We start from the raw sequence: 27,225 nt of genomic DNA on the forward strand, positions 1-27,225 counted from the left end.
GGCGAACACTATCTGGAGCCCAGTCAAAGTTAAGGGACAACTCTTCTAGAGAGGTATTAAAGACAGCCAGCTCATGTTAAGGGGCTGCCAATTTGGGTAGCCTTTATCCAGAAGACGGATGTGTTGTTGGCACCCAAATCCAGCCTAACCCTAAATCGAGAAGATTTATCTTCTCAATCATTTCGCTCTTGAAATAAAGAGACAGAACCTGAAATAAAGAAAGAGAGAAAAGTAGCGCAGCTGCTGCTGTATTTGCTCTGTCAGAGAGATTGAGAGATGAATAGAGATGAAATTGAAGGTGATTAAAGGGTGAAATCGAGAGATAAAGGCAAGAATTTGAGTTTTGTATGATTGGAAATGTTGGGTTCTTCTCAGATTTGAAATATGTAGATCTGGTGGTGCTGTGATGTTCTTAAAAGATTGAACTCGAGCTGCAATTGGTGATAGGAATGGGGGCTGTATTGGTTGAACCGATGGGTTTCTGGAACTGAGATTAAAGATGGGTTGTAGCTGATTGAGGAATTATTGTTTGAATCTGGGATGAAGAACGAGAAGAATAGAAGATTGGGTCTGTAATAGAATCGTTGCTGCTGATAGAAGAGATGGGTTTGGAGGATGTATCTCCTGCTACTTCCCGTTGAGAGATGGTTTCGACGTTGTTGCGATTGTGAATCCGTGAAATGGAGTCTGAGGTATTGTCAAATAAGAAGATGGAATCGATCATGGGAGAAATGGGTATGTTGTTACGGGAAGAGCTGGAGATTATTTGAAGCCTTGCCATCGAATGAGAAGAAAGTGTTGTTGTTAACACTAGCATAAGAATGAATGCTTGGATTGTAGAGATGTATGATTAGGACATCGCAGGGGAGAAGAAAATGGCCTGAAATTGGCCAGAAATATAAACAGCCGAGACTCTGCCGGATTTTCTTCCTGACGAGTTAACTCAGCTACGGATCCAGATCTGTGACTCAGACAAGTTAGCCCAGTAAGACAGAGTTAGACAGCTGACTGAGTGACTGACTCATAACTTGACTTCTTTGACTAAGGGAGACCGTCGGTTTGACCGTTGCTTATGACGGCACTTGGACGGAATATTCCCTATCTGGGGGAGAATCTCAGGTGAACGTTGGTGACTTTTCCGGCTGTATTCCAGTGATCCTAAGAACTTTTCTAGCTATCCAAAATACCAGAATTTTGTGACGAGTATTCTAGACTCATGGGTGTGAAGACTTGGACTTGGAATTCAGTGAAGAATTTGACTTGAATTTGGAAAGAAAAGATGGAAGATTTGAGAAAGATTTGGATTTGGAAGTTGAGCTATAAAGGGAAAGGGATTCTATTCCTAAGAGGATTGCAAGCAAATTGAAGTCTATAAATAGAAAAGTTCTCTACTTTTCTCTATGCACTTTTTTACACCTTTACACACACAACACTTCTCTTTTCTTTATTCTTTGTGTGAACTCCTTAGCATGAGTAGCTAATTTTATTATTGATTGAGGATGAATTCCTAGTTTTTGACATGTTTTGAGTTTTGTTTTAAATCTACTTTGAAGTTTTCACATGATTATCATTTGTTTTTGCTAATAAGAATGTTTATGCTTAATTGATAGGTCTTTTAGGTGCGCAACTAAATTGATTTGTTAATTGATCTAAAGCTAGTGAAAGTTAGGGGATAAGTAATCGTTTGTTGACTCTTTACACAAGTAGAAAACACGAGACCTTGCGGAGAGATTCCGTGGAGCAATTGTGTGTGAAAACAACGTTAGCAAGTAGACCTTGATCTAAGAGTCTAACTACTAATATCAACCTAACAAATTCATGAATCTTAATGCGTTTAACTAAATTACATCTTGAGTGATCTACTACTAGTGGTTTGGTAAATAGAATCCGGTAGTCGAGAACTTCTGTATTCGGTGATACAAGGGATTTAGGGGTTAGCACTGATCTAGATGCTATACCTACGGTTGGTGATAATTTGTGACTAATAAGAAGTGAAAAAGAACATCCTAGAATCATTATTTTGCAACGAAGAAGGATTCCTTGATCTTGTATCTCTTATTGATTTCAACTTTATCTCTTTAATTGTTTTGTTTATTTATTTTGCTTTATAAAATCTAAAACCAAAACCTTGCTTTGTGAGATTATAAGACAACTAAAACCTCTTGCTCCTCGTGGGAACGAACTTAACTACCACCATATTACTTGTTAATTGAGTGGAAAAATATTCACTAATTTGTTGTGGTTACGACACGCATCAAATTTTGGCGCCGCTGCCGGGGATCGAACCCGGGTCACCCGCGTGACAGGCGGGAATACTTACCACTACACTACAACGACATAGGATGCAGGTTTGTGCAGAAAGTGAAAAACATAGTTGTTTTTCTTGTATTTGTTTTTTAGATTTTATTTTAGTTTCTTACTTTCTTTTCTAGAATTTTTATTTCAGGTACCAGTTTTCCATGTATGGTGGACAAGCGCAAGCATTTCGCAACAATCAATACGATTTTCAACCTCAACATTATGGCAACTTTCAAACATTCTTAGGATACAATCAAAACCAATATTTTGGCTATGATCAATATTCTATCGAACCTTATGGATACTCTCATGCATATCAACAACCTTATGATGGGTATGTAAGTGAACAATCACGAGGATGGAAGGATAGTTATACTTGTAATCAGTTGTTTTCTAGTGTTGCACAAAGGACCAAGAGTTTGGAACTAAAAACTTATGATACCGAAATAGGATATACTCCTCTTCATCGTGTTTTTATTTCACTCTTTCCAAAAGTGGAGATACAGTCTAGAAACTCTATTAATGGTGGAAAGCGTATTAACGTCAGAAAACTTTATAAGCAATACAATGAGCTAGAAGAAGCTGGTGCATCGGAAGAGACTCTTAAAAAATTAACAAGATCATAGAATTGGAATTTGAATGTCGTGACGATATAGAAGATTATGAGAAAGATTCCGATGATGAAGAGGAACCTTTGCAAATTCCTTCCAACAATGAGGAAGTTATTCCAACTCCGGATCATAATAACGATCCTTCACCTATTCAAAAGGAGGAGTTTGGATATCACTCACTTATTGTTAAAAATGATGTAACACCCTCACAAGAAGATTTTACAATTCATACCGAAGAGAATTATTTTAGTGAATGGCCCGATTCCGATGATGAAAATGTTGAAGAGATGATGCTCGAAAATGAAACCAAATTGATTGAACTTGCCGATGATTTTAATGATGCCAAGACTTTGTTTAAGGTAGAAAAAGACGAAGAATGGTTGCAAGATTTGATAGAGGACCACGATATACAAGAGGTACGTAATTCACATGCATTCTCTAAGGATGAATAGGTGTTGATGGTGGATTTTCAACAAAGGTCAAAATCATAAAATCATGATACTGCATGTTTCTGACACGGCTTCAGGAACGCATGTGACGATTCATATTTTACGAGCCATGATGCATATGTCACTCTAAAGGCCTCCCCGGAGCGTTCGATGTTGCTCATCTCATCATGACCTCTATGTAGAATAACATAATGGGCGGTTGTCCGTATGATTGAGAACTTAACGCCTTCAGGACGTCGGTGATACTCACTGTTCCCTGACTACATAGAGAGACCCCCTCTATGTAGAAGAACTATTGGGAGGTTCTCCGTATGATTGAGATCTTAACGCCTTCAGGGCGTCGGTGACACTCACTATTCCCTGACTATGTAGAGAGACCGTGTATAGATTCAGGCGGTTCTCCATACATAATTGTTGAGAGGGATAAACGCCTTCAGGGCGTCGGAAACACTCGCTGATCCCTGACTATGCACCTTTCAGAACGGGTATGACGCTTTAACTGGCTAATATCCCTTCTGCAATAGATTAATTCTATCGTGACATTCACCATTGAATTCCTAAAAGATAATCTATTTTATCTCATTACTCCAATTTCATGATCGAACCCACAATTGATCTTATGGAATGGTAATAGATAACCTCATTACTCCGATTTCATGATCGAATCCACGGATGATCTCATGGAATGGTAATAGATAATTTTATTACTCCGATTTTGTAGTCGAATCCACGATCCTATGGGATGGTAATGCTCATTTTATTATTCCGAATCCATGGTCGAATCCACGACTGATCTTATGGATTGATAATAAATAACTACTCACTTTTATTACTCAGTTTCATGAATCATTCTCCACTGAATTTCATAAATTAGTAATAAATATTCAATAACCGGGCATCTGGACCATCACTGAGTAAGCCCCAGGAAAATGGTGCAAATGTACTTGTAGTTGCAGGAAATCTCACAACACACCCCTTGTACTATCATGACTATGATTTCTAGATCTAAACTTATTTGATATGAAAATAAAGATAAAAGTGCTAAAATTATAAAGAGAGACGCAAGATTTACGTGGTTCGATCAAGTGATCTACATCCACGGGGTTAGGTTTCACTATGATTGTTTGTAATTACATATGAATTACAATTGAGACTCCATTAATGAGTATTTGGAGCTCTTGGTTGAAGAAGGAAGAAGAAGGAGATAATAATAATACAAATTCTGTTTTCTCTCTCTCTAATTGTGTCTCCCTCTCTCATCCTAAAATGTGTATCCTTTTCTGATTATTTCTCCCCTTTGTCTCTCTTGCCTTTCTCTTTATATAGGTGTTTACATAGTGGATGACAGCTAATGTACAACTAACATTTCCCCTAATTTCGGATCTGGCTTGCGGTATTTTCGCAAGCTTACAAATGTAACATTCGCAACATTCCTAATTTTCGTAAGATCATCACACTTTTCTCATGTTTAAGTTGATGTCATTTGTTATGTCGTTTCTGAAATCATCCTGCGATGTCTTCGCGATGTGTTGTTAATAATTTTGCAAGCATATTCTTCTGTGCGAGATTCTGATCCTACATCTTGCCTCTTTTTTCTTGAATATTGCTTGCAAAGCGATCTTTAAGAAAAAATCCACCTTGTTGTAGTTTTTGGAGGAACGAGCGAAAGAATATCGGACTTGAAAAGTACGTACTTTCCTCTATTCTTTTGTGAAGTTATGGAACGTTGCGAAGTAAATAAGAAGTATCAACCCTTGAAGTATGCGAAGTATGAAGTATCAAGTAGAAAAAGTACTTAATCCTCGAAATATAAGAAGAACTCTGCGAAGTAAATAAGAAGTATTTGTCCTTGAATAATAAGTATTGCCTCTATTCGTGCGAAATTATTAATCCATTTTTAGTGAGGATTCTTATTGTTCATTAGAGAACGTCCACTTTGGGAATGATTCTTGCCGAGGAGATAAAGAACATAAAATGTTTTCTTGGTAATCCATAGTTTCCTCTGTTCTTTATCTATGAGGGTAGAATCCTTGAGAAAATGTTTAATGTGAGAATTGTTTCCTTATTCTTATCTTTGCCTCTGTCTCATGTTTTGTGATCATGCAATAATATAATCTCTTCAAGTTGCTTATAATTGTGCGAAATAATTGAGCGAGATAATCACATCATTCGGAAGAATCATATTCTGCGAAATTCTGACATATTCTACGAAATTTTGAATCATTCTGCGAAATTCTGAATCATTCTGTGAAGTTCTGAATAATCTTGCGAAATTCTTGAATAATCCTGTGAAATTCTGAATAATCCTGAATAATTCTGCTGAATTCTGCGATATTATTGCGAAATTCTGCAATAATATTTCGTACAGTTTTGTAAAGTACCGGGAATATAATGCTTATGTGATGATTATGTTATGAAATGTGTATGCGATGTTTATGCCATGAAATGCTTATGAAATGCTTTTATGATGCGAGTATGATGCTTGTATTATGAGAATGCTTATATATTGCAATGTATAGTTAATGTTTGTGTTACTTAGCTCATTTTGCCGTCTAAAATTGATGTAGCTCTAAATTGCTTCCATTCTTCATTTCTCTGCCTTTTTCTTTAGTGCATGCATTCTTCTTCGTGTAGTTATTGTTCTTCACAAGTTCTTACTTATTTTTCATCTTCCCTCTTTCATGCACTATTAGTATCTCATAATAGTATGATCATAATATCAAGTCTGCGGCATTTCCACTACCTCAGTTTCATTTCCATGTATATATTCGCAAGCTTGTTTGCCTACGTATAATCATTCTCGCAAGCTTACTTGCTTACTCATTATCTTATGTGGTCTTATTTTTCCTTCCTAGTTAAAGGTCTTATTTTTCCACCTCTTATCATTGCAACAAAATCGCAGGACGTCTTTGCACTTTCATGCAAAAACCCATTGATCTTGCCTTAACTTTTTCTTTTGTATTATTGCCTCTTCAGGATTGTTGCGACAATATGACAGGCCTAAATATTCTTGCGAAAATAAAGCCCCATGACATTGCCGTCTTGCGACGAAATCGCAGGACGTCTTCACACTTTCATGTAATGACCCATTGATCTCGTCTTATCTTTTTCTCTAGTATTATTGCCTCTTCAGGATTGTCGCACAAATATGACAAATCTTAATACCCTTGCGAGTAAAAATCCTCATGACATTTGCGTCTTAAGACACTTATCAGCTCCCTAATGGAGGGTGCCGCCCTTATCTCCCCCCTGGTTTCCCCTTCAAGGAGGTGTACTTCTACCATACAAGGTTAGCTCCTCCCATCCGGTCTTAACAACAACCAGTTGTTTTCGCATCCTCTTGTCCCTTTTACCTATATGGCTTATGGTTACGAGACTTCACCCTAAGTGGGGTTTTCTTCGGGACGAGTGCAGTATAAGCCAAGACTTGTCAAGAATGGCAAGGTACGCTCCAGACGCCCCTGGCACTCTTGACTCAACCGTGTAACTCGGCGCCTTGATCAGATTCTGCACTCCTTAGAAGAGACCCCTAGTCGTCCAACCTAAAGCAAAAGCTTAGGTTGAAAATCCAAGGTACCTCTCCTGGATGGGCTTTATTGACCCCAAATCTCCATGACTCAGGTTCCGGGGACGGTGTAACCTTTTCGCTGATTCATGTAACAGGTACCCCCTTCTATGACGTACTTTAGGTCTTACATTTGCCTCTTGCGAAATTTTATTCGCGAACTAGGGTGTACGCCATAAAGGTTCGCCTCTATCTGCGAAATTTTATTCGCATTTCTGCGAAATGTTCGCGTTATTTTGTTTCTGCGAAATGTTCGCGTTTCTTTATTCTCTCATTCATCTTTTCATTTCTTTCATCTCTTTCATTCATTCTTTCATTTCTGTCATCTCTTTCATTCATTCTTTCATTTATGTCATCTCTTTCATTCTCATAATATTATATCATTTGAAGCAAAATAAATATTCAAGAGAAATTCTAATACATTGTAATTCTGAAATCTTTATAGTTGTGAAATCTTTGTAATACATTTCTTTTATCAAAAATTTTCATTTAATTGCAAGTTCAAATCGTTTTTCTTTGTTTTGATTTCCTTTGTATAACTTGTTTCGTCTCATCCGATAAACATCTTTCATGGAAATGATCCTAATGAGGTCTTATGCAGCCTGTTGATGGAAGGTCTTACTAGCCTGTTGATGGAAGGTCTTATTTTTCCTCCTACTACTCTCCATGTTAGATATCATTATCATTTGAAACAAAGCAAATTTTCAAGAGAAATAAATAAATTGATCTGTACGAGATTTTTCTCGGTTTCTTTTGTAATTGTGGAATCTTTGTAATTCTGAAATTTCTGTAATTCTGCGATTATACCGCCTTTTGTAAATCAAATCAAAAATCTTTTATTTTCTGTAAAAAAAAATATTCTAGAAATATATATATATATATATCGAATTCTTTCGTTTCGTTTTTTTTTTTTTTTTGTAATTTTGAAATCTTAGTAATTTTTGTAATTTCTGAAATCTTGAAATTTTTGTTATCGTGCGATTGAATCGCTTTTTGTAAATCAAATCTAAAATATTTTTATTCGTTCTTAATATAAAATAAAATGTTCAAGGAAGTGGTACTTATCTTTCATGTGAGTCGCTGTTGTTGTCAAAGAAGTGAATAAATGCCTTGAAATGTATGAATTTCGCGCAGCAAAAAGAAGTGTGAGAAGTGAGACTTGAACCCTTGACCTGCTTCTTGGATTTTCTCGCACCATACCAACTGTGCTAAGCCTCTCTTGCGAAATAATCAAAGATCTTGCAAAGTAATCAAATTCCAACTGTGTGAGAGGAAGTTCAAATTATCATCAACTCTCTTCTGTGCGAAATAATCAAAGAAATATATGTGCGAAAAAATACCCCTGTGTTGGGACTTGATCACACGACCATGAACTCATTAACTTCGCAGATGACCAATTGTGCTGCCTCTTGTTTGCGAAATAATGAAACAATATTGCGAAATTATTCATTTTTTTGCTATCTGTAAAAAAGAAGAAAACTATGTTCGCAGGCAAATTCGAACTTGCGACCACGAACACACATACTGCTCTCTGGACCAATTGTGCAAGGACCTCTCTGCAAAATTAACGCATAACTTTTTTCCTTATTCTTTTATTCTCCCATGCAAATGAGAAGAAAATGAAAAATATGTGTCTCTGCGAATTCGAACCCGTGACCTATTAGTTGTTCGCTCAGCCTTGAACCATCTGTGCGAATTTCTGTTTGTGACAGAAATTACAGCGCCTGCCTCTTATCTTATCTTCGTCTTTCCTTTGTTTCTTCACAAAATGCCTCTTGCTTTCTCCTGAACATGAAAATCTTCCACGGAAACTTCCATTTTTCCCTTAAATTTCACCACAACAACTAATTTTTTCTCTCACTCTTTTCATGTCTTTGAATTATTGATGATGTTTACTCCCGTTATTCCGGTTTTGTGTACGCCTTCTTTCTCGATTGTCGTGATTATTCCGGCGAATCGCCTCCTGCAACTCTTGTTCTTCCATTTCCGCTCTCAATCTTTCATGTTCGCGAGTTAAACGTGCTTGTTCAGCATAGTGTCTTTCAATTTCTTCTTCAATTGTTTGTTGATTTCTTTGAGCTTCTCTCTCATGTAAAATTCCCCTTCCTTCCTCTCGATTCCCTTCGCCATCTTGATTATTTCGTCCCTGACGTTGTCCATTCTCTTGATTTGTATCATTTTGCCTATCATCAAAAGTTTCATTTTGTGGAACGTAACGATCATCAGTCCTTTCTCTATCTTCGCGATGTTCTTCATTAGGATTTGGTATTTCTTCTCGAATATTATTTCCAGCATTAACTGTGGGTGAGTTTCGCCTCATCTCTCTTCTAGTCGATCTTGAATATGATCTTGTAGTACTTCTCAATCTTCTACTCTATAGTCTCATATTTTCCATCCTCAATTCATGATTTTGCCTTGTTATATTTGCACGTTCTTCTGCCTCAGCTCTTTTTTCTTCATGTGTTCTTCCTCTGAACGTTTCTAACGCTCCAATTTCCTCATCTCCATGAATTATTCCTTCTTCTGCTTCTTGATTTATCTCTACCTGTCTATGGTTCCTGGTTTGCTGCTCTTCTTCTGCTGAATTTGATCGCCAAGTGTGTACACTTACTCTATCATAATCTATTGTTCCATTTTGTACCGGTGTTTGCTGAACTGGCGGTTGAACTTGATTTTCTCCATTATCTATCCTTCTAGTAGATTCTCCCATTTCACTTCTCTCCCTTCCAGCAAGTCTTTTACTTCTTCTTCTAACAGTTGTCGGTTGTTCCGCTACATTTCTCCTTCTAGCCATTCTTTCAATACTAACAAATTGTAAGAGATTATGTAAGTTTTTTCACCAATTACTTTCAATTCTAATAAATCACAATATTAATCTTCAACTTTTTCTAGAACAATCTTCAATCTTCAATCCCTGTTTCTAGCGCCAAAATGTAGTTGCAGGAAATCCCACAACACACCCTTGTATTATCATGACTATGATTTCTAGATCTAAACTTATTTGATATGAAAATAAAGATAAAAGTGCTAAAATTATAAAGAGAGACGCAAGATTTACGTGGTTCGATCAATGTGATCTACATCCACGGGGTTAGGTTTCACTATGATTGTTTGTAATTACATATGAATTACAATTGAGACTCCATTAATGAGTATTTGGAGCTCTTGGTTGAAGAAGGAAGAAGAAGGAGATGATAATAATACAAATTCTGTTTTCTCTCTCTCTAATTGTGTCTCCCTCTCTCATCCTAAAATGTGTATCCTTTTCTGATTATTTCTCCCCTTTGTCTCTCTTGCCTTTCTCTTTATATAGGTGTTTACATAGTGGATGACAGCTAATGTACATCTAACATTTCCCCTAATTTCGGATCTGGCTTGCGGTATTTTCGCAAGCTTACAAATGTAACATTCGCAACATTCTTAATTTTCGCAAGATCATCACACTTTTCTCATGTTTAAGTTGATGTCATATGTTATGTCGTTTCTGAAATCATCCTGCGATGTCTTCGCGATGTGTTGTTAATAATTTCGCAAGCATATTCTTATGTGCGAGATTCTGATCCAACAGTACTCGACAATGATGCACGACCGAACATCCAAGTGCACGAACGAGCATTCGAAAATATGGACAAACGAGGAATCCTACACAAAATATGAGAGAGAAAATAATATTAAAATAATAAAAGTGGCGCCTAGGGGACCGGGCCCACTGGCCGGCCGGTCATGCCGCCATGGCCGGTCCCCCACGCCTTTTTCCTTTATTTTAAATTATTTTATTATTTTCATGAACTCATGAAAACTCCTTCATTCTAGCAATTTTCCTTGTCTGAGCAAAACTCATGGTTTCTCCATATTTTCACGGTTTCATGAAAAATAATAAAAAATAGGGAAAGGTGTTGCTGGACCGGGCTACCTGGCCGGACGGCCATACCCTAGCCGTGGCCGGTACCATACCTTACAATCCCTAGTCTTTCATAATTATTATTTCCCTCATCTCATGAAACTCCTCAGTTTGAGCAAAAATCATGGTTTCTTCATATCTTCTCAAATATTGCTCAAACCATGAAAAAGCCAAAAAGTCAAATGGTCACATGACCGACTAGGCTATTCACGAAAAATATTAAAATATCATTGTTTTAATATTCTCAAAAATTGATGAAACGAGCAAAATCAAGAATTTCAGTCAAAGATCAAACTCTTCTGAAAATCCAACATATTGCTTAAACGCACACCAGAAAATACCGAAACTCTCAGGATTGAGACACGGACATTGTGGAGACACGGGCATGCTCCCTTAACCGACCAAGGGCGGCCTTAAGGCTTGCAAGGAGCCGGTCCCACACGTTTTCACGATTTTGACCTAATTTGCGCAATTGCTCATATTGGGTCCAAACTCTTTCCAACCAACTTGGAGTTTTCTCAAACAACTATCAGCTGGTCCCACGACCACCAAGGCTCGGTCTCATGCCCTCTTGGTCGGTCCCTCACTTTTTCATAATTAGGTTTTATCACCTAATGCTCAATCGAGCACTATTTCAATAAATGATGAAACCGACACTTAATCATCATTCGTTCACCAACTGGACGACTAAGGACCCTGGTGCATGCTCACTCGAGCACTTGGGCGCCACATGGACGTCCATCATCCCATGTGTTCGGTCCCTCCATCACTCATGACCTATTTTCAGCAATTCATCAATTGACGAACAATTGATAAAAAATTAGGGTTTCGAATAAACGCTCCACAAATCATCATTCTGAGCAAGATTCAAACATTAATAAATTTATGTTGATTCGGCAAGCAACATCTGGATTAATCATATAATATTTGGTAGTCTACCAATATTTTAATTAATATTTTATTGGGACACGTTACCAATAAATAATCCGTCGAATTGAGCAATACTTGCTCAGTTACTCGAATATTGATCCAACTATCAATATTCAGTAATTTATCAGTAATTCGTCGAATTGAGCAATACTTGCTCAGTTGCTCGAATATTGATCCTACTATCAATATTCAGTAATTTATCAGTAATTCGTCGAATTGAGAAATACTTGATCAATTGCTTGAATATTGATCCAACTATCAATATTCAGTAATTCATTTAATCGATGCTCAGTCGTCAAATTTACAATCTTTGCTAATACGCACAATGTCAACATCATTCAAAGAACTATACGTCTCAACAGACATGTTCGATCCATGAATCGTTGAGAATTCATCAATCATGCTCAATTCAACAAAACCTAGACTCATTGTCTAATCAGTTAAACAACTGACTAATAAAATACATGTATGTCATGCAGACTCCACGATTCGTGAGACATCAATCACGTCACGTAGGGGGATATTACTTAGGGTTTTGGTCTGGCGGCCTACGACACGTGTTCATCCACGATGAGAAATGTGAGTAAGTCGTGCAAACGGTTGAAGGAGTTAGCAAAGTAGTGGGTGGACAGTTAACCAAGTCTCCGCACGACATGGAACTGGTTTTACCACGATCTTCCACTTTCCCACTCTTTCACTCAAGAAACCGTCACACTTACAGGGATCAATGTGTTTACTACTCTGACAATATAAATAAGTCTCTGGATCCATGATTGAACAGGACAATTTTTCGAGTCATCACTCTCAGAAATTCCATCAATCGACCAGAACTTACTTTGAACTCAACAGTTCACAGAAAACTTGCAGAAACCTTAAACACATCCACAATCCTTGATCATCATTGATCCCACACAATTCTCAGCTTCCCTCCTGCAGATCAAACAATCTCCCTCTTTGTGACCGAATTGACACTGGAATGGCCATTGACTTGGTTTAGGACGGAGTCCTACAAATTGATCTCTCGAATATAAGCACTCCCTTTGCAGTGCATCTGTGTGAGGTTGAGCGGTTTGCTCGGTTGAGGAGTCTCGGCAACACGTTCGTCTCCTCAATTCCTTAAAAACCAGCAAATCGTTTTCCCCCATCTACAAGAGGATTCCGCAAAACAAGAGATTGTGCAAGGTTTGTATAACCCTTTGCATATTGATTCTTCTCATTTACGTCTTATTGGTTTGAATGTATATGCTTAGAAAGTATTTTTGAATGACTTTGTTTCTCGATATCCGCAATTGGAAACACTTGATTCTAACACAATGCAGGTTTTCCAAGAGGAAACCATAGAAGTTCCCAAATTCTATGTTCTTTATACACCTTCGAGTGTGGACAAGAATAAGTGTGGGGGGAATTTCTATCGGGCGATAATTTCACTATTGTTTTCTTGTGCTAACATTTGTATGAAGCTATTGTTTGCAAAACAAGTATTTTGGATCCCCAAGTTTTCCGATTGTTAGTATATGGGGAGTGAATCTTACAAGGACAAAGTCGGGCCGTCGACGTTAAAACAAGCATTTCATGGGAGGAAACCCACTAGTTTTGTATTTCTTATGCTTTTGCTTTTTGTTTTGTTTTTTATTTTTCTTGTTCCATATCATGTTAGAATTTCCCGCCTTTACTTTGCTAGAAGGATTCAAATACATTGAGGACAATGTAAGGTTTATGTGTGGGGGAGTGGTTAAGCATATATTTAAAAAAAAACAAATTTGCATAAAACCTCCAACTTGTAGAGATTTTAGAGTCACTAGCATACTTCTAGGTATGTTTACATAGAGAATTCTGACTGACATAACTGAACTTGGAAGTGTTAGGGAACTATGTTCGGATTTCTTACTTGTTAGAGTGTTAAATAATGGATTTAATCATGCTGGTGGCAAATGAGGTGCAGAGGGAAATGCATTATTAGAGTTGTTGATCAATCACTACTGGAGACTAACCGTATTTATATCATGTGAGGCACCGACCATAAATTCTTTGTAGCTGACTAAAAAAGCTTTGTTTTGAGTGTGTGTTACCGTACGTTAATTCCGGGCAGAATGGTGAGCTACCCAACTTCACACCAATTTTCAGCACTATTTTTGATCTCTTGAGTGCTAATTTTTTCAATCATGAGGGTGATGTCTATAGATGAAACCCTCCTGCTTGTAGTTCGATTTGCAGTTAGCACCATTCTCTTTCTCGACAACAACGGGTCCATAGAAACACCATCATCATCAACAGGGGAGCAACATCAAAATCTACAAGGAAAGTTGAAGACATTCAAGGTGTACAAGCAACTGAACAATATAAAGAGAGCAAATTTCATATTCAAGTAAAGCAACAAGACAAGGAGGGGAATTATATGTACATGTTGAAGACTTATTTACAAGAGCAAAGAAAAGCAAAAGATGAGAATTATTGAAGTTTATGATTTCGAGACGATACAAGTTGTGAAGAATCAAGCGGTAAAATACTTTTCCCATGGCCATGGTTTGTTTTACATTCACTTTGTTTTTTTTTTGTTTTGTTTTTCTTTTCTTTTCTCTTGTCTTAAATCTTAAAAAAAATTAAAAAAATTAAAAAATAAAATAAAAAAACGACAAGAAAATATCTATAATTGTGTTTGGTTTTTATTTAATAAGCCGCGGGGAAGGAAAATCTATAAGGAAGTGATTTAAGGAAAATAGTTACAAATTGTCAAGGATCTACGAAATTCGAGAGTTTATCATCAATAGTTGAAGTCGAAGATGAAGACCAAGAAGATGAAGACGAGGAGCGGAAGACGTTTCTATCGGATGTTGTGAGAGTGGTGTTATCATCATTGCAATCAGATGTGAAGGTTGGTAAGTAATATCATCCTCGATAATAGTGGTTGATTTCCTTTCTTACAGATCATCAGAAAAATGGTTTTTCAAAATGTTAAAAGATGTGGGTTTTTTAAATATTTCGGAAGTTGTCCTTCCCACCATTCAACGTGTTGCAGGATTTCTCTCTTCATTCCTACCTGCACACATGTGAGAACCATAAAAGTACGTCTTTTGAGTGCAATTTCATAAAACCTTTTTTGGTGAGGCAGATGTCGAGGCGAAATGCTTATTGATCGCTCTCAAACACGCGTTCTCTCATTATGGTGTGGTTATTTCTCACTCAACATTTAAGAATGAGAATATGTTCTTTAGTATTTCTAACTTCTTAATGTGGAACAAGGTAAAAGAAAGCAATACTAGATTGCTATAAGAACGAAGAGAAGAGAATTCAAGCAAGAAGAGAAAAATAAGTTTTGTGTTTAATAATTTGATTGAGTAATAGATAGATCTTACAAGATTTAATCTAGCCTTTATATAGGCTTGAAGAATAACTAAACTAGGAAACAGAAAACTAAAAGGAAATCTAAAAGAATCCTAAAAATAAGAAAGACTGAAACTAGGAAACCATGGAAGCCAAACCTCTAAGCGGAATCTTCTGGAATTGTAGTATGCCCTGCATCAGTCCCCCCTTCTAGAGTAAAGCTCGTCCTCGAGTTGTCCAAACAAACCAGAAGTTCATTGTCACCATGAAACGTAAAAATCTCTTGAACATTAAATGTGTTGGAGATATTCCAATCATTTGGTAGATCAATAACATAAGCATTATCATTGATCTTCTTTAAAACCTTGAAGGACCATATTTCTTCATCTTGGTTTTGTTATAAGTACCCACTGGAAATCTCTCTTTTCTTAGATGTATCATCACGAGCTCCCCTTCCTTGAAGGTTTTAAACCTCTTGTGTTTATCAGCATCCTCTTTATATTTAGAATTGGACTTCTCCAGTTTAGATTTTACTTCATTATGTAATTCAGTTGCTTTGTCTACAAAAGAGTCGGCTGCAGTGTTTGTACTCTGTGTGGTGGGTAAGGCTACCAAATCAAGAGTATGATTAGGTACTTTAGAGTACACAATCTCAAATGGAGTTTTCCCAGTAGAACGATTCACAGAAGTGTTGAAAGCGAATTCCATATGTGGCAATAACACATCCCACTGCTTACTATTATCCAGGCACTTAGCTCTAATCAAATTCCCAAGTGATCTATTAACAACCTCAGTCTGTCCATCAGTTTGCGGATGTGAAGTTGTGCTGAATTGTAGAACTGTGCCTAAGCGCATCCATAAACTTTTCCAGAAATAACTCAAAAATTTGGTATCTCTGTCAGAAGTGATAGACTTTGGAACCCCATGCAATCAACATTAGAAGCGTCAGTTGATTTCTTACAAGCCACGAAGTGAGCCATTTTAGAGTAACGATCAACTACGACCATAACAGAATCATTACCTCTAGCAGTACGAGGTAAACCAAGTATAAAATTCATACTTATATCAACCCAAGGTGCATCAGGAACTGGTAAAGGAGTATACAACCCGGTATTTTGAATTGTACCCTTTGATCTCTGACAGACCATGCATTTTTGTACGAACTTTTGTACATCACGTTTCAAAGATGGCCAGAAATATCTTTCTTCAATCAGGGCAATGGTTTTATCTCTCCCAAAATGACCACCAAGACCACTGCCATGTAATTCTCGCATAAGATGTAAACGTAAAGACCCTTGAGGAATACATAATCGATTCCCTTTAAAAAGAAAACCTTCTTGTATAAGAAAATCATCAACCCCATGAGTTTGAGAACTGCATTGATCCCATAGTTTTCCAAAATCTTCATCTTCTGGATAAATGTCTTTGATATAGTCAAATGCATAACTCTCATTACGAATTGTAGTTAATAGATGACTTCTTCTACTTAAGGCATCAGCAACTTGATTCAATTTGCCACTTTTATGTCTCACGGAGAAAGTGTATTTGTTGAGTGTGGAAAGCCATCGATCATGCATTCTGTTAACTTTAGCAGAAGTATTCAAAAACTTCAAAGCATGGTTGTCAGTGTTGACAACAAATTCCCTATGTATAAGATAAGTATGCCACTGCTTAAGAGATTGAACAAGAGCCAATAACTCTAATTCATATGTAGACCATTTCTTTTGTGCATCTGAATTCTTCTCACTGTAATATGCAATTGGATGACCCTCTTGTGATAATACTGCACCAATACCAACAACAGATGCATCACAATCTATTTCAAAAGGCTTGTTGAAATTCGGAAGTGCAAGAATTGGTGCCGTACAAAGCTTTTCTTTAAGAAGAATAAATCTTTTATCCATTGCTTCCGTCCACTCAAACTTCTCCTTTTTGAGACAGTCAGTCAGAGGTGCAGAAATAGGCTAAAGTTCTTCACAAATCTTCAATAGAAAGAAGCCAAACCATGAAAACTACGAACGTCACGAATAGAAGTAGGAACTGGCCAATCTTCAATTGATTGAACTTTAGAAGGATCGACATGAATACCATCAGTAGAAATCACATATCCCAAAAATGTTACTGAAGAAGCCATGAAGGTACACTTCTTCAAATTAACATATAAAGAGTTGTCAGCAAGAACTTGAAACACTTGTGAAAGATGTTGGAGGTGTTCTGGCTCACTGCGACTAAAAATTAGTATGTCATCAAAATAGACAATAAAAAATTTACTGAGAAAAGGTTGGAGAACCTGATTCATAAGTCGCATAAAAGTACTAGGTGCATTAGATAACCCAAATGGCATGACCAGTCATTCATATAAACCTTCACGTGTCTTGAATAATGTTTTCCACTCATCTCCACCTCGAATGCGTATTTGGTGGTAACCACTGCGTAAATCCAACTTAGTAAAAATAATAGAGCCCGACAGTAAATCAATCATATCATCAATACGCGGGATTGGAAATCTATAAGGAATGGTGATGCGATTTAATGCTCTGCAATCGATACACATCCTCCATCCATTGTGTTTTTTACTAACCAAGAAGGCAGGACTGGCACAAGGACTGTTGCTAGGTCGTATCAAACCCTTTGTAAGCAAATCATTTACCTGTCCCTGTAATATCTCATGCTCAGCAGGACTCAAGCGATAGTGTGCTTGGTTTGGTAAAGAGGCTCCAGGAATAAAATCGATGCAGTGTTGAATATTCCGTAAAGGAGGTAATGCAGTTGGTAGTTCATATGGAAATAAAACATTATATTGAAATAATAAGGGCTTCACCTTTGCAGGCAACTCAATCATAGGCTTAGAATCTTCATGGGAATGTAAAGAATGTTGTGGGTGCAAAGAACGAATAACAGTGGCTACGACAGCATCAGTCTGCGCACAAGAGTTTGAAGTGGAATTGGATGGACTAAGAACCTTGGTTTTCCCATTATGAACAAAAGTGTAAGTATTCTCGAATCCATTGTGAACCGCGTGAAGATCGTATTGCCAAGGTCTGCCAAGAAGAAGATGGGTTGCCGTCATATTAATGACATCACATAGAACTGTGTCTTCATAACCCTCAAAAGAGAATGACACATAACACTGAAGAGTAATCTTCTGTGTGCTAGAGGCATTAACCCATCCTACAGTGTAAGGTTCTGGATGAGAAGTTACTGGTAGTTCAAGCTTCTTAACTACGTGATCAGCAATATAATTATCCACACTGCCACTATCAATTATCATCTTGCAGATTTTACCCCCAATATAACATCTTGATTTAAAAATACTGTGTCTCTGAGACTTGCATTGTTGAGTAAGAAATAATGGACGAATCATCCCAACAAACTCGTCGTCATCACCAGGTGAGTCTTCATCTTCGAACTCATTAAGCGCACCAGTGACTTCATTAATGAACTGAGGTTCACCAATCAAAGCATTGAATTTCCGACAATCACTAGAAGTGTGCCCCGATTGCTGACATTTATTGCACTTATCTCCACGAAATTTTGTATAAGCATTAGCTCGCTGTTGCGGTGGAAATTGTTGTTGCCTGTTATGAAACCGATTCCCTGTAGTAGGAGGAGTTGGTTGCAGAGAGTGAGACTGCTGACCCGGCTGAAGATCAACTGGATTGGCTAAGATAGGTGTAGCCAGAGGTGGAGTATAAGGCACAATATGGCTAGGTTGTCGATGTGATGTGAATGGCTAACATCATCATAAGGAGGCCTGGGAATATTCAAAACAGTATCTGGAGAAAAGTTTTGAGATGAATTGGTACCCCTGTAAGTATTTTGATAACGCCCTTGTCTGGATGGATAAATCCTAGAAGAACGAATAAGACGATTTTCTATCTTAATAGCTTGCTGCACAGCTTCGACCATAGTAAAAACTGAATGAGTCATACCATTTTGTATTAATCTATTCAGTCCCTCAATGAATCTTGCAACTAACTGTTCTTCAGATTCTTTGAGTTGATTTCGTGCGACCAAATTATAAAAATCTGACACATATTCTTCAACAGTTCGTGCCCCCTGCTGAATGTTTTGTAATTTGATGAAAAGTTGCTGCATAAAGTCTCTAGGTAAGAACTTATCCCTGATCAAAGTTTTCATACGTTTCCAAGTACGTATTTTCGGTTTGTTAGCGTTTCTACGATCATCACAGATCTTATCCCACCAAGCTGCAGCTCCTCCTTTGAGTTTGTATGTCACAAGTTTAACCTTAGAATCTTCAGGGACTTCCATGAATTCGAAAAAAGCTTCTACCTCAAAGAACCAATCAGTTAGTTCTTCAATACGAAAATTTCCAGAGAAGTTGGGAATATCAGCTTTTAGTTTATATTCTGGTAAAGAACTGTAAGGGTTGTGACCAGTTTTTAAACGTCGTTCTTCAATCCAATTCTTCTCTAGATCGTTCTCACGTTCATCTTCATCATCACTGTCAAGTGCAGGAGAAACTATCTTCTTCTTTGAATGACCTATGAAACCTTCATACGGTTTCTTAATGTTTAAAGTACGCAATACATCTTCAGGTACTTCATCATTCTGTAAAAACTGAAGTATATCTTCTTTAGTTTTTCCTTCTAAGTCTACAAGCTCAGGCATATCCAAATCTAGATTTATATGTTTTGCAACCTTCAAAAGTTGATTCTGCATGGTTTCAAGCTTGGTATCTCTTAACCCTAATTTGTCCTCCATGGACTTCTCAAGAGCTTCAGTAATGTTTTTTGCCAAAATCTCGGTATGAGATTTGATGAGAGCTTCGATTGCTGCTAGAGTAACTGGTTGAGCAGTCATATTTTTTTTTATTTTTTTTTTGTATACAAAAAGGAACTAAAAAAAAAAGGACTGAAAGGTGTTGCGGAAGCGATGTAAAGGATCAAATTATAGGATGAAAACCTAAAACTAAGCGGTTGATACCAACTAATGTGGAACAAGGTAAAAGAAAGCAATACTAGATTGCTATAAGCAAGAAGAGAAGAGAATTCAAGCAAGAAGAGAAAAATAAGTTTTGTGTTTAATAATTTGATTGAGTAATAGATAGCTCTTACAAACTTAATCTAGCCTTTATATAGGCTTGAAGAATAACTAAACTAGGAAACAGAAAACTAAAAGGAAATCTAAAAGAATCCTAAAAATAAGAAAGACTGAAACTAGGAAACCATGGAAGCCAAACCTCTAAGCGGAATCTTCTGGAATTGTAGTATGCCCTGCATCACTTCTTATTACTAGCATGCAGAAACTCTATGTCCTCATAGCTCTTTGGATGCTTGCGACGCTGGAACGCTTTGAAGTTGGAGTAGGTTTTGTGGGTATATCTCTAATAATCCCTCACGAGACTATAACTCGTCCACTAGGGACACCTAAGGGTTTAAAGGCTTGTAATACATACTAAGTATAACCGTATTCTCGACGAAATGGAGTTGTATGTATTTTTTTTAGTTTAGTTTGCTCGAGGACTATCAAAGTCTAAGTGTGGGGAATTTGATAGGTGTAGAATTACACCCTATTTACTATCTATTGTTTATGCTTTCTTTGCTATTTTTCTTGTGAATTATGTATTTTACGTGTGTTTTTGAGTTATTAGGTACTCTGGAGTCGCACGGAGGAAAAGAAGAAGAAATCACCCAATTTGAGCAAAAAGGGAAAAATTGTCATTTCATGGGCGAACACTATCTGAAGCCAAGTCAAAGTTAAGGGACAACTCTTCTAGAGAGGTATTAAAGACAGCCAACTTATGTTAAGGGGCTGTCAATTTGGGTAGCCTTTATCCAGAAGACGGATGTGTTGTTGGCACCCAAATCCAGCCTAACCCTAAATCAAGAAGATTTATCTTCTCAATCATTTCGCACCTGAAATAAAGAGACAGAACCTGAAATAAAGAGAGAGAGAAAAGCAGCGCAGCTGCTGCTGTATTGCTCTGTCCGAGAGATTGAGAGATGAATAGAGATGAAATTGAAGGTGATTAAAGGGTGAAATCGAGAGAGAAAGGCAAGAATTTGAGTTCTCTATGATTGGAAATGCTGGGTTCTTCTCAGATTTGAGATATAAGTAGATATGGTGGTGCTGTGATGTTCTTAGAAGATTGAACTCGAGTTGCAGTTGGTGATAGGAATGGTGGTTGTATTGGTTGAACCGATGGGTTTCTGGAACTGAGACTAAAGATGGGTTATATCTGATTGAGGAATTATTGTTTGAATCTGCGATGAAGATCGAGAAGAATAGAAGATTGGGTATGTAATAGAATCGTTGCTGCTGATAGAAGAGATGGGGTTTGGTGGATGTATCTGTTGCTACTTCCAGTTGAGAGATAGTTTCGATGTTATTGTGATTGTGAATCTGTGAAATGGAGACTGGGGTCTTGTCAAATAAGAAGATGGAATCGATCATGGGAGAAATGGGTATGTTGTTACGGGAAGAGCTGGTGATTATTTGAAGCCTTGTCATCAAATGAGAAGAAAGTGTTGCTTACACTAGCAGAAGAATGACTGCTTGGATTGTATAGATGTATGATTAGAACATCGTAGGGGAGAAGAAAATGGCCTGAAATTGGCCAGAGATATGCTCTATAAACAGCCGAGACTCTGCCGGATTTTCTTCCCGACAAGTCAACTCAGCTACCGATCCTGATCTGTGACTCAGACAAGTTAGCCCAGTAAGACAGAGATAGACAGCTGACTGAGTGACAGACTCAGAACTTGACTTCTTTGACTAAGGGAGACCATCGGTTTGACCGTTGCTTATGACGGCACCTGGACAGAATATTCCCTATCCGGGGGAGAATCTCAGGTGAACAGTAGTTACGTTTCCGGCTGTATTCCGGTGATCCTAAGAACTTTTCCGGTGATCCAAAATACCAGAATTTTGTGAAGAGTATTCTAAACTCATGGGTGTGAAGACTTGGACTTGGAATTCAATGAAGAATTTGACTTGAATTTGGAAAGAGAAGATGAAAGATTTGAGAAAGACTTGGATTTGGAAGTTGAGCTATAAAGGGAAAGGGATTCCATTCCTAAGAGGATTGCAAGCAAATTGAAGCCTATAAATAGAGAAGTTCTCTACTTTTCTATATGCACTTTTTTACACCTTTACACACACAACACTTCTCTTTTCTTTATTTTTTGTGTGAACTCCTTAGCATGAGTAGCTAATTTTATTATTGATTGAGGATGCATTCCTAGTTTTTGACATGTTTTGAGTTTTGTTTTAAATCTACTTTGAAGTTTTCACATGATTATCGTTTATTTTTGCTAATAAGAATGTTTATGCTTAATTGATAGGTCGTTTAGGTGCGCAACTAAATTGATTTGTTAATTGATCTAAAGCTAGTGAAAGTTAGGGGATAAGTAATCATTTCTTAACTCTTTACACAAGTAGAAAACACGAGACCTTGCGGAGGGATTCCGTGAAGCAATTGTGTGTGAGAACAATGTTAGAAAGTAGACCTTGATCTAAGAGTCTAACTACTAATATCAACCTAGTATATTCATGAATATTAATGCGTTTAACTAAATTACATCTTGAGTGATCTACTACTAGGTGGTTTGTAAATAGGATCCGGTAGTCGAGAACTTCCATATCCGATGATACAAGGGATTTAGGGGTTAGCACTGATCTAGCTGCTATACCTACGGTTGGTGATAATTTGTGACTAATAAGAAGTGGAAAAGAACATAACTTGAATCATTGTTTTGCAACGAAGAAGGATTCCTTGATCTTGTATCTCTTATTGATTTCAACTACCCTAGAAAACAGTTGCCATACAACATACGACGACGCTTATTGATAGGTTGCACAGGGGGGTTGTAGAAGGTCTTCAATTCTTTGCAACTCGTCAATAATAGTCGTAAACGCAGTTGTCTTTCCATTTTATACCACGCCTTGCTCAGTTGTGAATGTCTTTCGAAATTTCTTCGTTGTGCCTAACACAACTCTTTCTTGGGTTGTGAAAATAACCCCCACACTACACTTGTTGGGGTTGTAGAAATCTCTTTGGCAACTATTGTTAGAGTTGTATGTCAATTCTTTGACAACAATGGTTTGAGTTATATGTCACTTATTTGATAACTTCGATTTGAGTTGTAAGTCATTTCTTTGACAACAATGGTTAGTGTTGTATGTCATCTCATTGACAACTTATGCTTTAGTTGTAAGTCAGTTCTTTGACAACTAGGGTTTGAATGTTATGTCACTTCTTTGACAACTATGGGAAGAGTTTATGTCACTTCTGACAACTCTAATTTTGTGTTGTGGTACATATTCAATTTGGAAAAAGAAATTTCTTTTGAGAATTTAAATACAAAATTAAATCTGTAATACTTTAATAACCATGTATTTGAAAAGAAGATCAGATTTCCAATTATAATCACTATTGTTTGTTACTACGGAAGATCAGATTTCCAATTATGTGCAGCGTAGCTAACCAGCAAGCCAAAATCAAGCATTCCCTAAACTTGCTCAATTCACCAGTTTCAGCTGCAACATAACTTCCTGAACTTTCTCAATTCCCGTGAGCTTACCGACAACCACAACAAACTCCATATTCCATCTGTTACCTGAACTTGCTTCATTCCCATCTCCAATTGCAATATGACATTGCTCAAACTCACACGTGAGATTGCCACTGCAAGTGCATTAGACCAAACCACACTCATCCTGTTCTTCTGACTTCTGATCTGAACTACTATCTACTGATGCTGATGAAACATGATTACAGGTATTTGAGTCACTATTGAGACAAAGTGCATTTATGGGTGTCCTGAAACAAAGAACAATGGACGGTTAACACAATTAAAGCAGAAAAAGAAAAGAAGTATGAAACGGAAAGAGACTGCAAAAGAATATTAAGGTCTTACTTAAAACCCTCATGGCTAATCCAAAATATCTTAATGACACAGAAACTCAAAAGGAAAGTATCTCTCAACCGCAAATGCCTGACAAGACACATTAACATTGGTCATAACATCGGCAACAAATTTTCTTTTATATTTTATCACGGGGATCAAGTTTTCAACACACAAATGTTAACATATTAAATGGTATTGGTCATTCATAGCCCAAATGGAGCAATGTTCAAAGTTCTAGTTATAGTCATGGAACTGATAAGATAAAGTGATAAGTTTGAGTCATTACCATGTGAAACCCTCATGCTAATCCAAAATCCGCAAGCTTCATCTTCCCTGCTGCCATGAGGAGTATATTCTCAGGCTTTATATCTCGATAAACCACACCCATTTCATGACAATACTTAATCACCAACATCAACTCTTTCAGCACATTAGTAGCCCGTTGCTCGGAATACTGCCTTTCTTTCAGCACATTAGCAGCCCGTTTCGACCCCTTTCCAGTCAATGTTTTCATCGACTTTGTAATGACAAGTATCATGTTATGCTTCTTACCGACCTCTTGACACCACTGTATTATTGCTTCATGCGATTCAAACACCTACATCGCATTAATATGTTAGGAACCTAGCTAACTTTTATAACTCGCAAAAACACAATTCTCAAGAATCATAGATACCTGATCGGTGGCAAAAAAAAAGATGCCAAATCAATCTCTGGTGGTTGGGGTTCAAGTTCAGTGAGTGGAATTGTTGCCTCTAGTTGTAGATCATCATCTAAATGTGGATTAGGGAATAGTGAAGGAGGCACCATCTGTATTGGTGCAGAATCATCATCAATCACTGGAGTTATCTCCATTTGTGGAGTATCAATAATCATCCCCTCCTCCACCATATTCCTTCCATCCTACCACCACAAGTATAGATAAATAAAATAAACATCAAAATAAAAAGTAGAAATATGACTCTGCAATTTTTTTACATATTATATAAGCATACATATAACCCCCAAACTCACCTGAGTCTCTGCGGATTCCAAGTTCTTGCTGCCAGAACCGTCATCCAGAACCGACCTCCACAATTTCATCAGAACCGACCTCCACAATTTCCCTGTCAATGTGTAACCTCCCACCAGAACACAATTCCATCAAAAGATGAAATGACTCAGTATCCTCATACACTGCAGTCAATGCCACAACACCGGGATGCCCTGACAGATGCTGCAATTCAAACCATTCTGCAACATTAGCACCAACATCCATTCATCTTCTTGTCTTCCATGAGAAGCAACCAAATCCATCTCTTGGACCTGTTAGCTCGTACTCACAAATTCATCACCACCAGAACCATCACTAGTTTGTACCTTAAGAATTCAATTCCACAACAACTCAAGCTCATCTTCAAAAACCCCTTCTCAATATCTAAGAAACAACCACCAACAATCATATCTCCCATCTGTGTTCTTCTCAATCAACCCTAATTCCATTTCAGACCTTCCCCCTTGCTTAGAGAAACCAAAACAATATAATCAAAAGCAGAATAAATAAGTGAAAGGAAAAGTATAAAAACTTACACTGACTTTACTTGTTGTTGCCTTTCCTAATAGGGCAAAGACAAAACCCCCAATTCACGGTATTATTGGTGATTTCAGATAAGCTGAGAGAGGGCAAAGACAAAACCCACAACTCAGCTAACTCCATTCTTGGCTTCCAGCCACCACCTTGTTTATTGCAATTGCATCTGCAACTGATTTCGCCATTCTGCCATGTTCATCCAGTACAATCACCACGGAAAACTCCACCATCTGTCTCAGCACAAGCCATCTCCCATATTACAACTTCATTACCAGCGTCTCAAGCTTTACCAAACCACACACCACCAACACATACAACCATACTCTTCATTTCACAACCTGCTCAACCCACTTAACAATTCTTCTTCCAATAATCTAAGCATTCGAATCACATACAGAACCCTTTAGTTCTTCTCTAGTCAGCCGACATCACCCATTTCAATTCCTTCTTTTCTGTAATCAATTCCACCTACAGTTCAGTCAAAATCTTCATCTCCAATTCCTTGTTCAAGCCCTAACTGTAATTCACCATTCATCTTGATTTCTAGCAGCAGCAACACCAATTCCACAAATCGAGCCCATAATTAAGAAACTTTGATCAGAGATGGAGAAGATAATGAATTTTTTGTTGTTGATTCGATGTTCATAGAAGGAGAGGTATGATTCTTATGGCTAGGTTAGATGTTGAATGAAGAATTGAAAGGGGTTCTGAGATTGAATCAGTGAAAGAAGAAATCGGTGTCAGATTACGAATCGAAGTTGGGTTTCGTTTGATTTAGGGTTTGTAGAAGCTGGATCTGAGGTATTCGATTGATGAGTTTCACCCGAAATTGCAGATGAGAACTAAGATGGGTCGTTTCAATCAAGAAATGGAGATGAAGAAGAGGGATTGAGAGAAGAGCAGCTGTGGTGATAGAGCGCCGACGGTCATCTGTGGAGGAGAGGAGAGGTGTTCTTCGGAGGAGACGAAGAAAGAAAGAGAGAAACAGATAGTAATTAGAGTTTGAGTGGTTGAGGGTTCGATGATACAATCAAGAATGAAAATTAAAATGATCGACGGATCACGTTTCGTTTGATCCACTCATACGGATCAACAGAAAGACCTTGACGGTTGATATTGTATTTGGGATGCTCATACGGATTGAGAAGCAAGTGTATTTCTCTTTGTGCTAACACGAACTCATGTATTCGGTTTTGTTATCAACATTCGACACGGAAAAAAAATCCACAAAAAATATTAATAAATTTAGGACATTGTTATCGACATTCTGAAATAAAAAACTCCAAAAAATGTATAAGAATAAATCGGGAAAATGAAAAATGAAGGTGATCAAGGATTGATAAGCATGTGTGTTTCTCTTTGTATGCATACTTGGCTCCGAGATCGAAACCTGGCCGGGAGTGGACTAGTATAAGTCGGAAACTTGGTAAGAACGATGAATCCATCCATTTACATGTAAGATTCCTTCAGAATATTCTCCGAAACCTTAAGCAAACTCTATTCTGGCATATTGTATGCATACCCAGGCTCCGAGATCGAAACCTAACCCTGGATGGACTACTATGAGTCAGAAATTTGGTAAGAACGGATAATCCATCCATTTACAGGTAAGATTCCTTCGAAATATTCTCCGAAACCTTAAACAAACCTTATTCTAGCATATTGTATGCATAAACTGGCTCCGAGATCGAAACTTGGTCGTGAGTG

The 27,225-nt window shown here is 37.5% G+C and overlaps 1 long non-coding RNA gene and 1 other non-coding gene across 4 annotated transcripts; both read right to left on the reverse strand.

Annotated features, from left to right (window-relative positions):
• Positions 1 to 2,265: 2,265 nt before the first annotated feature.
• On the reverse strand, positions 2,266 to 2,337 carry TRNAD-GUC. Its single transcript has one exon. It is a non-coding gene; the product is annotated as a tRNA-Asp (tRNA).
• A 21,029-nt stretch (positions 2,338 to 23,366) lies between these two features.
• Positions 23,367 to 26,522, reverse strand: LOC113305763. Of its 3 annotated transcripts, none has more exons than XR_003338534.1 (5): positions 25,518 to 26,522; positions 24,963 to 25,448; positions 24,625 to 24,851; positions 24,235 to 24,546; positions 23,367 to 23,860 (listed from the first exon to the last, which is right to left on the reverse strand). It is a non-coding gene; the product is annotated as an uncharacterized LOC113305763 (long non-coding RNA). The 3 variants fall into 3 exon arrangements; XR_003338533.1 differs by adding an exon at positions 23,958 to 24,035 and having other exon boundaries at positions 24,963 to 26,522; XR_003338532.1 differs by having other exon boundaries at positions 24,963 to 26,522.
• Between the last annotated feature and the right edge of the window lie 703 nt (positions 26,523 to 27,225).

This window comes from Papaver somniferum, chromosome 1 (assembly GCF_003573695.1).
Source record: "Papaver somniferum cultivar HN1 chromosome 1, ASM357369v1, whole genome shotgun sequence".
In the NCBI taxonomy this organism is placed as follows: Eukaryota; Viridiplantae; Streptophyta; class Magnoliopsida; order Ranunculales; family Papaveraceae; genus Papaver; species Papaver somniferum.